General features: G+C 40.8%; 1 protein-coding gene across 3 annotated transcripts in view; it reads left to right on the top strand.

The window, feature by feature from the left end:
• Nucleotides 1-3992: 3992 nt before the first annotated feature.
• The window catches only part of LOC122791745 (galactoside alpha-(1,2)-fucosyltransferase 2-like), a 217219-nt gene continuing 206928 nt past the window's right edge, over nt 3993-14283 (top strand). Inside the window, exon 1 of one of the 3 annotated variants that reach the window (XM_044059658.1) lies at nt 3993-4197. The gene's annotated coding sequence lies outside the window, so the exon portion shown is untranslated. Of the gene's footprint in view, nt 4198-5103; nt 5492-14283 lie in introns of those variants that run through there. The other 2 variants (XM_044059655.1, XM_044059656.1) reach the window with 2 other exon arrangements.

A 14283-nucleotide genomic window follows, 5' to 3' on the forward strand; every position in this document is an offset into this window, starting at 1 on the left:
GCCCCTTCAAATCCTAATTTTGTTTTTTTGTTTTATTTACATTTTTAGTTAACGCTGACATCATCACACATTGAGGGCATATCCTGCAATGCCATCAGAGTACATGGGCGTGTGTGATAACAACATTGTGAGACAGTGTGGTGGTACCTCACTGCATCTTGGAGTTGGAGGGCTTAAAAAACAGTTATTTATGGCTGCAGCCCACCTGCTACTTGTGGCAAGCTGGCAGTGGCTCTCACCTATGAATGCTCATAGTATCTTTCTTTGTCTGTTTGCCATTTCACAGTCAGTGAAATGGCAAAATAAACAATCAGGTCACATAGTCAATGAAACAGGTGTCTCACAAAGGTCTATTCTGGGACCTTTGCTATTCAATGTGTTCATACATGATCTTCATTCTGTCTCTCTTCAAAGGTCTATCATCCAATATGCAGATTATTCCACCATTATATCCTCCTCCAATAACTTCTCTGATCTCCAGAAAATAATACAAAACACCTTTATAAACATAGAAACTTGGCTAGATGAGGTACAGCTTCTTTTAAACCCTAAAAAATCTAAACTATTGCTGTTTTCATCCAAACCAACTCCACAAGACTTTACAATTTATTCCCACAACAGGTCAAAAATTGAAGTAGTAAAGTCAGCAAAATTATTAAGCATCACTATCAACAACAAACTATCTTTTGAGGAACATATTCTAAGTACAATAAAAACAACACACTTTAAACTAGGCAAACTCTATTGACAGAAAGCATACATGGATAAACCCACAAAAATAAACCTGGCAAATGCTCTCTTACTCCAATCCTTTCTCTATGGTTCACCCATTTTTACTAATCTACATAACAAACTACAATCATGCTATTATAAGATAGCAAAATCTGCCACTGGACTATCATATCAAACTCACCACTGTCAAGCCATTAAAGATTTAAAATGGCTGAAATTCCCCCATTTCCTTCAGGGCACTCAACTAACACTAGCCCATAAGCTAATATATAATGCAGATAAATGCCCTTCTCTTCATTCTATCCTACAAATATATACCCCCACCAGGAATCTCCGTTCCACTAACAAACAACTCCTAAATGTCTCCAAACCAAATTAAAGGGCCGGTGAATGCCTGTACTCACACTCCGTATCTAAATTATGGACTGCCCCCCCCCCCGCCTCTATTACACAACTGCATTCCTTAAAAAACTTTAAGCTCACTCTAAAAAAGCATCTCCTTAATGAACCAATATGCCCCTGTTTACAAAAGCATCAGCCACCATAAGTGAGGTCTAATACATCAAAGCATTTGTTATCTTTCTATGCCAGCATGTTTTCCCTGCAAATAAAATCTTACTTAATATTTGATTCCCTTAATCCCTTATCTGGCTAGAGGGAGTCTATGTATTTGACATACATCTTATGTTTATGTAAATTCATCTAAGTATTATACTAATCCTATCTAGATTATGCAAATTTCTATACTACTTGTTACTAACCCACTCACTTTATATGTTTTAATACTGCATAATACCTTACACTTGATGTTTTCTTTTCAGTCTTTGTCAACATGTATGAAAACATGTGATGTTTTTGTTTACAAAATCTTGTCTTTTTAACTTATAATTGTAACTAGAGCTTTTCTTCCCAGGCCTTCACTGAAAATGGGTTTCTGACCCAGTGGACTTTCCTGGTCAACAAATGCCAATAAATAATAACTAAATTGTCTCTAGTGCATTTTTTATTGCAGTTTAGAGAATGAGTGACGTGTATATTACAGCTCTGATTGGAGAATATAGCAATAATCCATGCCTGGGTGTGGATAATGCTGGATTTACCCATGGTTGGTGAGGTTTAGTCATGAGGGCGATGCCCGAGTGGCCAAACAAAGACAACCGTGGGTAAATCCAGCATTACCCACACCCAGAAGTGGGTTATTGCTATTATACAATGACATTACTTAAGAAAAAAAATAATTACTTTTCTTAAATAATGGCATTGTATAATGCCTCCTTGCTGCCCTTCCGCAGCTGTCTGGTATTCTGCGGCTGTTCTGAAGTACTGTGCATGCGTATGCTTACACAATACATCAGAGCTGTGGGTGGAAGCAAAGAAGCAAGATCTCTGTTGCTTTTTACAAACTGTGTCGCTATGTTAGAGTTTAACATAGCGAGACAGCTTTTAAAAAAGCAGTGGAGAAAAGATCATCTCCGTTACTTTTTTTAAAGCTGTCTCGCTATGTTAAATTCCTTTAACATAGCGAGACAGTGTGCAACGGAGATCTTGCATTCTCCGTTGCTGTAAAAAAAGACATACTAATGGAAAAAGTCCGGGCGACCGGACCTTTTTCCATTAGTATAACTCTGATTTACAACGTGCATGCTGACCAAGCAGTGTGCACGTTTTTAATGGAGGGTCGTTGTATAATGAACATTCTTCAACAGGGTGTTATGAACTATGGTAAAAGCTATAAAAGGACAAGCACAAAATATTGACAGAATGCGAGAATATAGCTATTAAAGTGCATTTATCAAAAGAAAAATAATAATTCACAGTTCCAGTATGTTACTTAATGACTGTAGTCATTCAGTGTTGTTTCTGTCAGTCATAAATTTCCAGATGTTATGACGGACAGAGCAAAATAACAGAGAGCAATTAAGGGGGGGGGGAGCACAAGGTACGCTTCATAGAAGAGGGTCATAAAATAATATCCCAGGCCGAATTCCTGGAAAAGTAATAAAAGTGTGTGCTATTACAATCCAGATACTGGATACATGGTTAGGAAGTCACTTGTGACTTAATACATACGCAGCTGCTTTCTAGATGCATTTATTTCTCTCTCAGAACACAGACGATGACACTTCTTATTACTGGAGGGTCAAAATTCATGGCATTATATGAGATTATACCATGATCCCCCCAAAACGTGCACGCTGATTGGCCAGCGTGCCCGTTGTAAATCGAGTTATACTAATGGAAAAAGGTCCGTCGCCGGACTTTTTCCATTAGTATAACTCTTTAAACACTGTCTGCTATGTTAAATGCGTTTAACTTAGCGAGACAGCTTTAAAATAAGCAACGGAGATCTCCGTTGCTTATTTTAAAGTTGTCTCGCATGTTAAACCCATTTAACATAGCGAGGCAGTGTTTGTGAACGAGAAAGCAAGATCTCCGTTGCTTTTAGTCTCGCTATGTTAAATGAGTTTAACATAGCGAGACAGTTTAAAATAAGCAACGGAGATGTCCGTTGCTTATTTTAAAACTGTCTCGCTATGTTAAACTCATTTAACATAGCGAGACATTAAAAAAAAGCAACGGAGATCTTGTTTTCTCCGTTGCTTTTGCTCAACTCTGATGTACTGCGCAGGCGCGCAGTACATCAGAACTGCCGCGGATGCCAAGACATCTGCGGAAGGGCAGTAAACAGGCATTATACTATGCCATTATTTAAGAAAAGCAATAGTTTCTTTTCTTAAATAATGTCATGGTATAATAGCAATAACCCACTTCTGGGTGTGGGTAATGCTAAATTTACCCACGGTTGGCTTTGTTTGGTCCCTCGGGACCAAACCACGCCAACCGTGGGTAAATTTAGCATTACCCACACCCAGGCGTGGGTTATTGCTATATTAATCACGGTCACTCAATAAAAATGTCAATAGCTATTTACGTCTAAGTGCATGTTAGCGCACATTGTATTAATTTTGTCATTTCTCAAGTTAAGATTACTGATATTTTGAATCTTTATGTGATTATTTCTGAATTTGTCCCTAGTTCTGGAGATAAGATCAATGATGTTAAAGTTAAATGATACAGCAATTCAGAACTTATGATAAAACAAAATACTTTTCTAATAATCGCATACGCAATGCAAGTAACCTAAAGAATCCAACTGGTTTTACATTTTTTTTGTACACAGAGTGATACATTTCTGCTGATTAGCCTTTTGTGGCAGTGCTCTGCCTTAGACACATATCACCATTTGTCTTGCCTTTTTTAAGATTCATTTTGACTAAAAACAATTGGAATAATAGGCGTACGACATCAGGAAGTCTAGGAACGAAAGTGAAACGGAGCTCAATTACCGTGGGCCACTCTTTTGGAAAAAATACGGCAGTGACATCCAAGTCATATAACAGTGTATTTTTTTGTTGTCGTTTTGGTTCCGGGAATTGTGTTCGCTTGTTTGTAGCTTTTAGACAGGTAAGGCTACTTTTACATTTATATTGAAGTAAGGGTACTGGTACAGTACAGTGGTATAAGTAGTTTTAATCCCGACTGTGGTACATGGCTCTACGGGCAGAGTTGCTCATTTTGGGCTTTTAAAACTTCTTGAGTTCCTCACTGAAAGGGCTTGACACGTGTCAGTTGTAGAACACTACGCCCAGCTTACGTTCTGAATCATCGAGACCTACCCGGTGTGAAATACACATAGTAACCGCAGAACGCCCATATTTTTGGACTGTTTTCCGGCAAATCATTGAAGATTCAAGTCACTAAATAATAGTGAATACTGGCAGATATTTGAGTTTCAGACTTTATATCCTTCAGAAAATACGTGATAATGCAAAGCCTGTTATTCTAGCAACTTTCTAAGTTTGTAGGAGCAATGTTTAAATTCTGTCTCTATTTTTGCGCCTTTGTCCCCATATTCTTTCTGGCTTTGCCCCAATTTCTTACAATGAGAAGTTAAGAGGTATGGCGTGATAGTATTCCTAAGTACACTGTTTATCTGTGGTATACCATTAGCTTATTTAGACAGGTATGCAGATGGATATGCATTCCTCCCTTAACTGCCCTGTAATAAACAAATGTAGAGTGAGAGGTGTGTTGGGATGGGGGTGGGGGTGGGGTCAGTAGTTTACAGATGCGTAAAGTACATTCCTTTACAAATGGAAATAATGGAAGAAAAAAATGTAAGGGCTGTCTTCAGCTGGCAATTGTGTGTTTTGTTTTGCCCTTTGGAAACCTCTCAACCATAGCGAATTCCTCAGAATTTACCAGCTTTGAGGACAAAATAATAGGGTGCCACAAATTCCCGAGTGGTCCCTTCAAATCCTGATTATGTTCTTTTTTTTTTAATAATTTTTAGTTACACCTGTGTCATCAAGTATTGCCAGTGTATCCCACAACATCATGAATGTGCAGGGGTGGGCCTAATGATATCAACTTCATGAGGCAGTGTCTGACTGCCTGTCAGACTCATCAGATACTTGGACAAAATAAAAAAAAAAAAGTTTTACAACTGCAACCCACCCATGATGACTTGCGTGTACTACAGCAGCCAACCAAAGATGATATTGCATCAACGCAATGACAAACCAAGGTCTCGAGGACTACTGTTGGAATCTGCCTGGACTGGTTTGGATGGATAGCAGCAGGGCTGTGTAGCACAACTTCTGCAGAGCACAGTAGATGCAGAGGGACAGACAGACACCACACCCACCCATGCTCATAGGATGAGGATATTTACTTTCTCTTCATCAACCTCAAGCAGGTAAGTAAAAAAAAACATGCTAAGGAACCATACTATAATTCTGTGAAGTTCAGAGTGGTAGTTATTTTGTTTAACTTTTTTCACTGTGATACACATTCAGTATTTAAAGTACTGTTTCAAATATGTGAAAAAAGTTAAACGAATGCTTCTCTGAAAAAAGGATAAAATGTTTAGAAAGTCTCGCGTAGCCCAGGGATGGAACAATTTTGTATTGATTATTTTGGCTGTCTCCTTTGCATAAATATTGCCCCATATCAGATCACATTTTCTTTCCCATATCCATGTTTCCTTTTTATACCTTTCAAAAATCTCTTGTTTGTTCTTTATATTTTCGCACTTCCTCTGTTGCTTCTTTTTCCAAGCAGCTCAAAGTTTCTTTGTCTATAGAATATATTTCAAGGATCTGTTGTATTAATGAACATACATTTATATTTGTAGCTTTTAACGGTTTTTCTCGTGCAAGTATTTTTTTTACTGTAATTTTTCTCTCTGTCTTTTTGAATATCTGATATCTGGAAATTCTGGGCTTCTTGCGTAATATTAACAATATATCATTTTTTCCTTATCCTAAGTAGTCCACTTTGTCATCTTTATGGCTTTTTTTGGCTTGTCAGTTTTTGTGGACTACTACTTCCTTGTACAATGGAGGTGGGGGGCATCCTCCCCCTAAGCCTGGCCTAAACCCATTGTAGCAATGTTTTCATGTCTACGGGATTCTACACTGCCATTTTTTCCAGTCCTGGCTCCAGTGCACATGCAAGGATTAGACACTTTTTTATCCTGGGACTTGTGTATCCAGCTGTCTTTTTTATTTTTAATCATGATATATGTTATATAAAATACTTTCTATGTATCAGTGTGGTCTTGATGAGATTTTGTGAAAATGGGGTCCATAGTACTACTCTCCTTTTCTTGCTGATTTTATTATCTCTCCATTCTGACTTTCATTAGTATGTGTTGACCAATGAGAACAGAGCTGAAACTGACCACTTTGGACTCATGGCCATCTCCCAGCTGTTCTGACAGTTGACACCATAAACAAAAAAATCAAATCCTCCACCACAAAAAAACAACTTATGCTAGCACTTTTGCTACAGTTTGTAGGTTCATAGGTTTAAATAGGTGCCCTATGCAAGCCTAGCCAAACAATTCCCCGGATATTTCTTCCCACAATATTTACTTCCCTGGATCCCTGTCTAGCAGGGTGACTGACGTGATCCCCGGATTGAATTTCCTATCTTCCATCCAATTGTCAAGGTTCCTTTTGAAGAGGGCCAAGGAGGCTCTCTGCTTGACATGTATGGACAGTCTATTCCAGAGTCTGGGGAGTCTCTGGGTCAGGAATCTATCCCTCCAGCATGTTTTGTTCATTGTGATGACAAGGTTTAGATCCCTGGAGTATGTGGCTCTGAGGGATTAGGATTTCTTTAAGTGGAGCATGTCTAACAGCTTAGGGTTTGACATGGCCTTGTATGTTAATCAGAGATCGCCTCTGAGTAGACAATATGCCACAGAGTACAGCTGGAGTTTTTTTAGACTGTCAGCATAGGGTATCTGCTTTGGGCCTGTGATTCTTTTAGTGAGGTATTTCTGCGGCCTTTCCAGCTGCTGCAGATGTCTTGTGAGGTACATACCAAACGGGGAGTTGTACTCTATAATGGGTCTAATGAGGGATGAGTACAGTGGGACAATGACCTCCTTTTTTCTGGATGAAAAGCCCTTAGTGATGAGGTGTGCCACATAGAAGGATTTCCTGACTGATGTGGTTATCGAAGGTGAGACCACTGTCCACCTGTGTCCCTAAGTCTCTCATCACACTTTCAGTGTTTAGTCTACTGCCACCTATGTGGTAATTCATGGGTACATGTTTTTTTTTCCCAAAGGAGATAACTATACATTTCTTGGCATTAAGCTTGAGTCCATGGCTCTGGCACCAAGCATCTGTTTCTGTAAGGTCCTTTTGTAGAATATCCACATCATTTGGGGATTCAATAATGGCTCCCAGTTTGCAGCCATCTGTGAACTTTGTTAGCCAGAGTCCCTTAGTGTTGGCTTGTACTTCAGAGAAGTAGATGCCAAACAAGAGTGGTCCCAGGACTGAACCCTGAGGTTCTCCCCTTGTCACTTATCTGGAGCTAGATTTGGAGTCGGCTACTTTTACAATCTGGGTTCTGTCAATAAGTCAGTTGGCAACCCATTGAGTGACGTAGGGATTTATGCCCAGCTTAGTAAGTTTATTTATGATTCCAGAGTGGGGGATGGTGTTGAAGGCCTTGGCAAGGTCCAGATAGGCTGTGTGGACCACCTTACCCTCGTCCTCAGCTTTGGAGACTGATTTGAAGAAGTCAATCAGGTTCAGGAGACAAGATTGTCCCTTCACAAACCCAAACTGGGTGGGGTCCAGTGTTTGAAGGTTGCCAATGTCTTTGTTTATAAGTTCCATGATAATGCATTCCATGCCATTGCAGATCAGTCTTGTCAGACTCTTGGGATGGTAGTTCCCGTGATCCAAGGTGGATCCCCCCTTGTGGAGTGGGATAACTGTAGCTCTGCGCCACTCAGTGGGCAAGAAGCCTAAGGTGAGGCTATGATTAAACATATAATCACAGTTTCAGCTATGGCTGCTTAAGTAACGAGTTAGTGCTTGCAGCAGCTGTAACATCCAGTCAACACATGCATGCAGTGAGTGCACCAATGTCTTGCAGGGAGCAATTGGAATGTTTTTCTGCAAATGATCACACTAACCGACAGTTTACAGCAGCAGCAACAGAAAATGCCATTCACCCCACCCTATCTATTGCTTTGAACAGTAGAGTCTAATTTCCTGTAAAATTCTGACCAACATTCTTTAGTTTTGGAACTCTTCATAGTAGCATAGCAATCCTGAACCTCAAACTCTTTCCGTATACTAATAAAATCAGCTTGGTACCATTTCTTATTAAAATCTAAAAAAGCAATTACCAGGCTCATGCTAAGATACTCATAGTTACCAAGTTCAGAATCCACAGAATGACAAATGACTGCAAGTCTGAGCTTATTCGGACTATATCAAGCATAGTTCAACTTCTTGTGCGAGGTTTTATAATGTGAACATTGGTATTACTTAAACTCATCATCATCATCATCATTCTCTTTCGGCTTTTCCCGTTAGGGGTCGCCACAGCGGATCATCTCTTTCCATTTCTTCCTATCCTCTGCATCTTGCTCTGTCACACCAACCGCCTGCATGTCCTCTCTCACCACGTCCATAAACCTTATCTTAGGCCTTCCTCTATTCCTCTTACCTGGCAGCTCCATCCTTAGCATCTTTTTCCCAATATACCCATCATCCCTCCTCAGCACATGTCCAAACCAACGCAATCTCGTCTCTCTTGCTTTGTCTCTAAACTGTCCAACATGAGCTGACCCTCTAATATACTGATTCCTAATCCTATCCATCCTAGTCAAACCGATTGCAAATCTTAACATCTTTAACTCTGCCACATCCAGCTCTGACTCCTGCCTTTTTGTCAATGCCACTGTCTCCAACCCATATAACATAGCTGGTCTCACTGCACTCTTGTAGACCTTCCCTTTCACTCTTACTGATACCCGTCTGTCACAAATCAGTCCTGACACTCTTCTCCACCCATTCCACCCTGCCTGTACTCTCTTCTTCACCTCTCTTCCACATTCACCATTACTCTGAACTGTTGAGCCCAAGTACTTAAACTCGTCCACCTTTACCAACTCTACTCCCTGCATCCTCACCATTCCTCTACCCTCCCTCTCATTTACACACATATATTCTGTCTTAGCCCTGCTGACCCTCATTCCTCTGCTCTCTAGAGCATATCTCCACCTCTCCAGAGTCTCCTCAACCTGATTCCTACTCTCACTACAGATCACAATGTCATCTGCAAGCATCATAGTCCACGGGGCCTCCTGTCTGATCTCATCTGTCAACCTGTCCATCACCACTGCAAATAAGAAAGGACTCAGAGCTGATCCTTGATGTAATCCCACCTCCACCTTAAACGGATCTGTCACTCCCACTGCAGTCCTCACCACTGTCACACTACCCTCGTACATATCCTGTACCACTCTTACGTACTTCTCTGCCACTCCCGAATTCCTCATAGAATACCACAACTCTTCTCTAGGCACCCTGTCATATGCTTTCTCCAAGTCTACAAAGACACAATGCAACTCCTTCTGACCTTCTCTGTATTTCTCCAACAACACTCTCAGAGCAAACATTGCATCTGTAGTGCTCTTTCCTGGCATGAAACCATACTGCTGATCACTAATCATCACCTCCCTTCTTAACCTTGCTTCCACTACTCTTTCCCATAACTTCAAGCTGTGACTAATCAGTTTTATTCCTCTGTAGTTACTGCAGCTCTGCACATCACCCTTATTCTTAAAGATAGGTACCAAAACACTTTTTCTCCACTCCTCAGGCATCCTCTGACTTTCCAAAATTTCATTGAACAATCTAGTTAGGAATTCCACTGCCATTTCTCCTAAGCACCTCCATGCTTCCATTGGTATGTCATCTGGGCCAACAGCCTTTCCATTCTTCATCCTCTTCATAGCTGCCCTTACTTCCTCCTTGCTAATCTGTTTCACTTCCTGATTCACTATCCCCACATCATCCAACCTTCTCTCTCTCTCCTTCTCTTCATTCATCAGCCTCTCAAAATACTCTTTCCATCTACTCAACACACTCTCCTCTCTTGTGAGTATCTTTCCCTCACTATCCTTTATCACCCTTACATGCTGCACATCTTTCCCAGCTCTGTCCCTCTGTCTAGCTAATCGGTACAGGTTCTTTTCTCCCTCTTTAGTGTCCAATCTCTCGTACAACTCTCCATATGCCCTATCCTTAGCTTTCGCCACCTCTCTCTTTGCCATGCGCCTCATCTCCTTATACTCATGTCTACTTTCTTCATCTCTTTGACAATCCCACTTCTTCTTCGCCAGCCTCTTCCTCTGTATACTCTCCTGTACTTCCTCATTCCACCACCAGGTCTCCTTGTCCTCCTTCCTCTGTCCAGATGTCACACCAAGCACCTTTCTAGCAGTCACCCTTACTAGTTCTGCTGTAGTTACCCAGCTATTCGGTAACTCTCCACTGCCTCCCAGTGCCTGTCTTAACTCTTCCCTAAACTCCACTTCACAATCACCCTTTTTTAACTTCCACCATTTAATCCTTGGCACAGCTTTCACACTCCTCCTCCTCCTCTTCTTGATCACCAACGTCATTCTACATACCACCATTCTATGCTGCTTAACTACACTTTCCCCTGCCACCACTTTACAGTCTCCAATCTCCTTCAGACTGGCCCTCCTACATTGTATATAATCAACCTGTGAGCATCTTCCTCCACTCTTGTACGTCACCCTATGCTCCACCCTCTTCTTAAAATACGTATTCACCACAGCCATGTCCATCCTTTTCGCAAAATCCACAGTCATCTGACCTTCTGCATTCCTCTCCTTAACACCATACCTACCCATCACTTCCTCATCCCCTCTGTTCACTTCACCAACATGCCCATTAAAGTCCGCTCCAATCACTAGTCTCTCACCCTTGGGTACACTCACCACAACTTCATCCAACTCACTCCAAAATTTCTCTTTTTCATCCATCGCACACCCAACTTGTGGAGCATATGCACTAACAACATTCATCATTACACCATCAATTTCGAGCTTCATAAACATCACTCGGTCAGACACTCTCTTCACGTCTAAAACACTCTTGGCATATTGTTCCTTTAGTATAACCCCTACCCCATTTCTCCTGCTATCCACACCATGATAAAACAATTTGAACCCGTTTCCTAAACACCTGGCCTTACTTCCTTTCCATCTGGTCTCTTGCACACACAATATATCAACCTTCCTTCACTCCATCATATCAGCTAGCTCTCTTCCTATACCAGTCATACTGCCAACATTCAAAGTTCCTACCCTCACTGCTACACTCCTAACCTTCCTCCTATCTTCCTGCCTTCGGGCATGCCTTCGCCCTCCTCTTCTCCTTCGGCCAACAGTAGCCCAATTTCCAATTGGTATTACTTAAACTACTTAATGTAATCTATTTAGCATATGCTCTAGCTTATGCAATTTCATCCAGTTTATTGCTGTGAAATTTAGATCACAGCAAAGACAAAAATAATGTTATACAAAACATACTGCTAATTACTTTATACATTTTAATGATTATGATAATGACAATTTGGCAGCTCTGTTAAAAACTCTAGGATGTCAAGTAGTCTGCTGTAGTGAGATATTTGCACCCATTATCTCACTACATCTGCTGATACATTTTATATAGAAAACAAATATGTGTCTTATGTATGATGGCACACCATCACATGATTGGGGGTGGGGGTGTCATAACGGTTAAGGTGTTTACCACATAAACACAAGACATGGGGTTTGATTTTCACCTTTAAAGGTACAATTGGCTAGGCTTAAAATGGCCTGCAAGGCAGCTAGCCTAGTACTTATCTATGAGCCAGCCTAGGCAGTGGTAGGGAGAAAGGTTAAATTATACCAAAACTCTGTGATAATCAATACATTATAATTCCCATCCTCCACTCTGTATTCCAGTTTCACAGACTGATTTCGACATCAATATTTTCAGTCCCTTCTGTTATTGTTTCTTAATGTTGACCCACAAGGAGTGGGTATATAAAAATATTTTTGTGAGTTGAATCCCAAGTAATTTATTACCTCCGTCACTGAGATATATATCGTCATTATCAACCCTGTTTTTCACATTTTCTACATGGGGTCAGAGTGTCATCTCAACTCTCTATCTATTCAATGCTACTCTCCTCTCTTCTTCACCACTCTTATCTGACTGTCGCAGGTCTTCACTCATGCAATCCACTCACCGCTTTGCCAGATGTCCTTGTTTCCTCTTGCTTTCTTCCTTGTCTGTCCCAAATCATCTTCACTAGATTGTCTTCTGATTTTCTGCCCATGTGCCCAAGCCACCATAATCTGTTCTCTTTGTCCTTTTCTGCAATTGGAGCTACTTTGGCTTCTTTTCTTATGTCCTCATTTCTTCCTCTGTCCCACAGTGTGCATCCTACACTTCATCTTCATCACTATCCCCTCTAGCTTCCTCAACTGATCTGCCTTTACTGCCCAGGCTTCCATGCCATACAGTAGTACTGGCCATGCCACTGTTTTGTACACCTTACTATTTAATTCTCTGTCATTCTTCTGTCATGTACTACACCTGACACTCTTTGCCAGTTGACTGCAGCCCCTTTGACCTTTTCATTCAGACTTATCTTCTCCTCAACCGCCCCTCTCAGGTCCTTGAAGCTGTTAACCTATTCCACTGTTCTGTCTCAATCTATGCTTCTTCTGAACTCCACCATTTGCTGCAATTACAACTGTCTTATCTGTACTTAGTTTCTTCCCATGTGACTTCAGTCTTTCATTCCTTTCCCATATCATTTGCTGAAGATCTTATTCAAAGTCTGATTGTAATGCCTCATTGTCTGCATATTGCAACTTTGTTGCTCCATCCCCTCCTTCCTGTTTGCTAAGGTAGTCCATCACCAGTATGAACAGTGAACAGCACTAGGCTTAGAGCTGAACCCTGCTGCACACCTACTCCCACTGGGAACCCCTCTGTAAGACTGAACACTGTTTATACTTGAGTCATTGGGTCCTTGAACATAGCTTGTACTAGTTCTACCAATGTTTCTGGGACTTCAAAGCATCATAGGACTGCCCAAACCAACTTTCTTGGGACTTTGTCATATGCTTTCTCCAAGTCTAGGAATACACAGTTGCACTCTTTCCTCATCTCTAGTTTCTTCTCAAGTGTCTGTCTGACTGTAAACATAAGATCTGTTGTGCTGTACCCTGATCTGATTCCAAACTGTCATTTCCATCTTACTTTCTACTACTTTCCATATTCGTTTATCAATTACCTTCTCCAGAACTTTCATGCAGTGCGACAGGAGTTAGATATGTCTGTGCTGCCCATAGTTGTGAATGGCCTCTTTGCTTTTGTACACTGGCAGTACTGTGCTTATTCTTCAGTCATCTGGCATTCACCTTTCTCTCCATACCACTATGAGTACCCTCAGGAGCCATTTCACCCCTATCTCACTCAGCATCTTTATTATATCTGCTGTGACCTCATCTGAGACTGCCATTGTCGGCTGTGTCTGGCACAGTACAGCTTCTGTGGGGTTTTCTTCATTCAGAAGCTGCTGGAAGTACTCTTTCCATCTGCCTTTGATGTCCTGTGGACTGGTGTGCAAGGTTTTGCTGGCATCCCTTATGAAGGGTGTCTGACTGTCTTCATTATCTTTCTGTCTTTGCCTGGCAACCTGATATAGTTTCTTTGTGCCATCTACTGACTTACTTTTCAGAAGCTGGTAGAGTGCCTCTGATGCCTTGTTCTTTGGTATTGCAACTCCGTTTTTAACTTCTTTATTAGCCAACCAGTATTCCTTCGTAACCTTGTCCATCTTTTCGATTTCACACTTTTTCATGCACTCCTTCTTTCTTTTGATGACTTCCTGAACTTCTGCATTCCACCACCAGCTTTTCTTATATACCTTATTTCCATACCTGGCATGGCCACACATCTTTTCTGTAGTCCTCACACAAACTGTTTTGAGGTACTGCCATTCTTCAACTCCAACTTTATGAAGATTAACATGCTTATTTATTAAGTAACAAAATATGATTCATATATATTTATGAAATCAAAAAAGTATGAAGTTTATTGTATTTGAGTTAATTTTTTTTCAGTGTACATGACATGT

This window comes from Protopterus annectens, chromosome 17.part0 (genome assembly GCF_019279795.1).
Source record: "Protopterus annectens isolate FY-2018-M chromosome 17.part0, PAN1.0, whole genome shotgun sequence".
Classification (NCBI taxonomy): Eukaryota; Metazoa; Chordata; order Ceratodontiformes; family Protopteridae; genus Protopterus; species Protopterus annectens.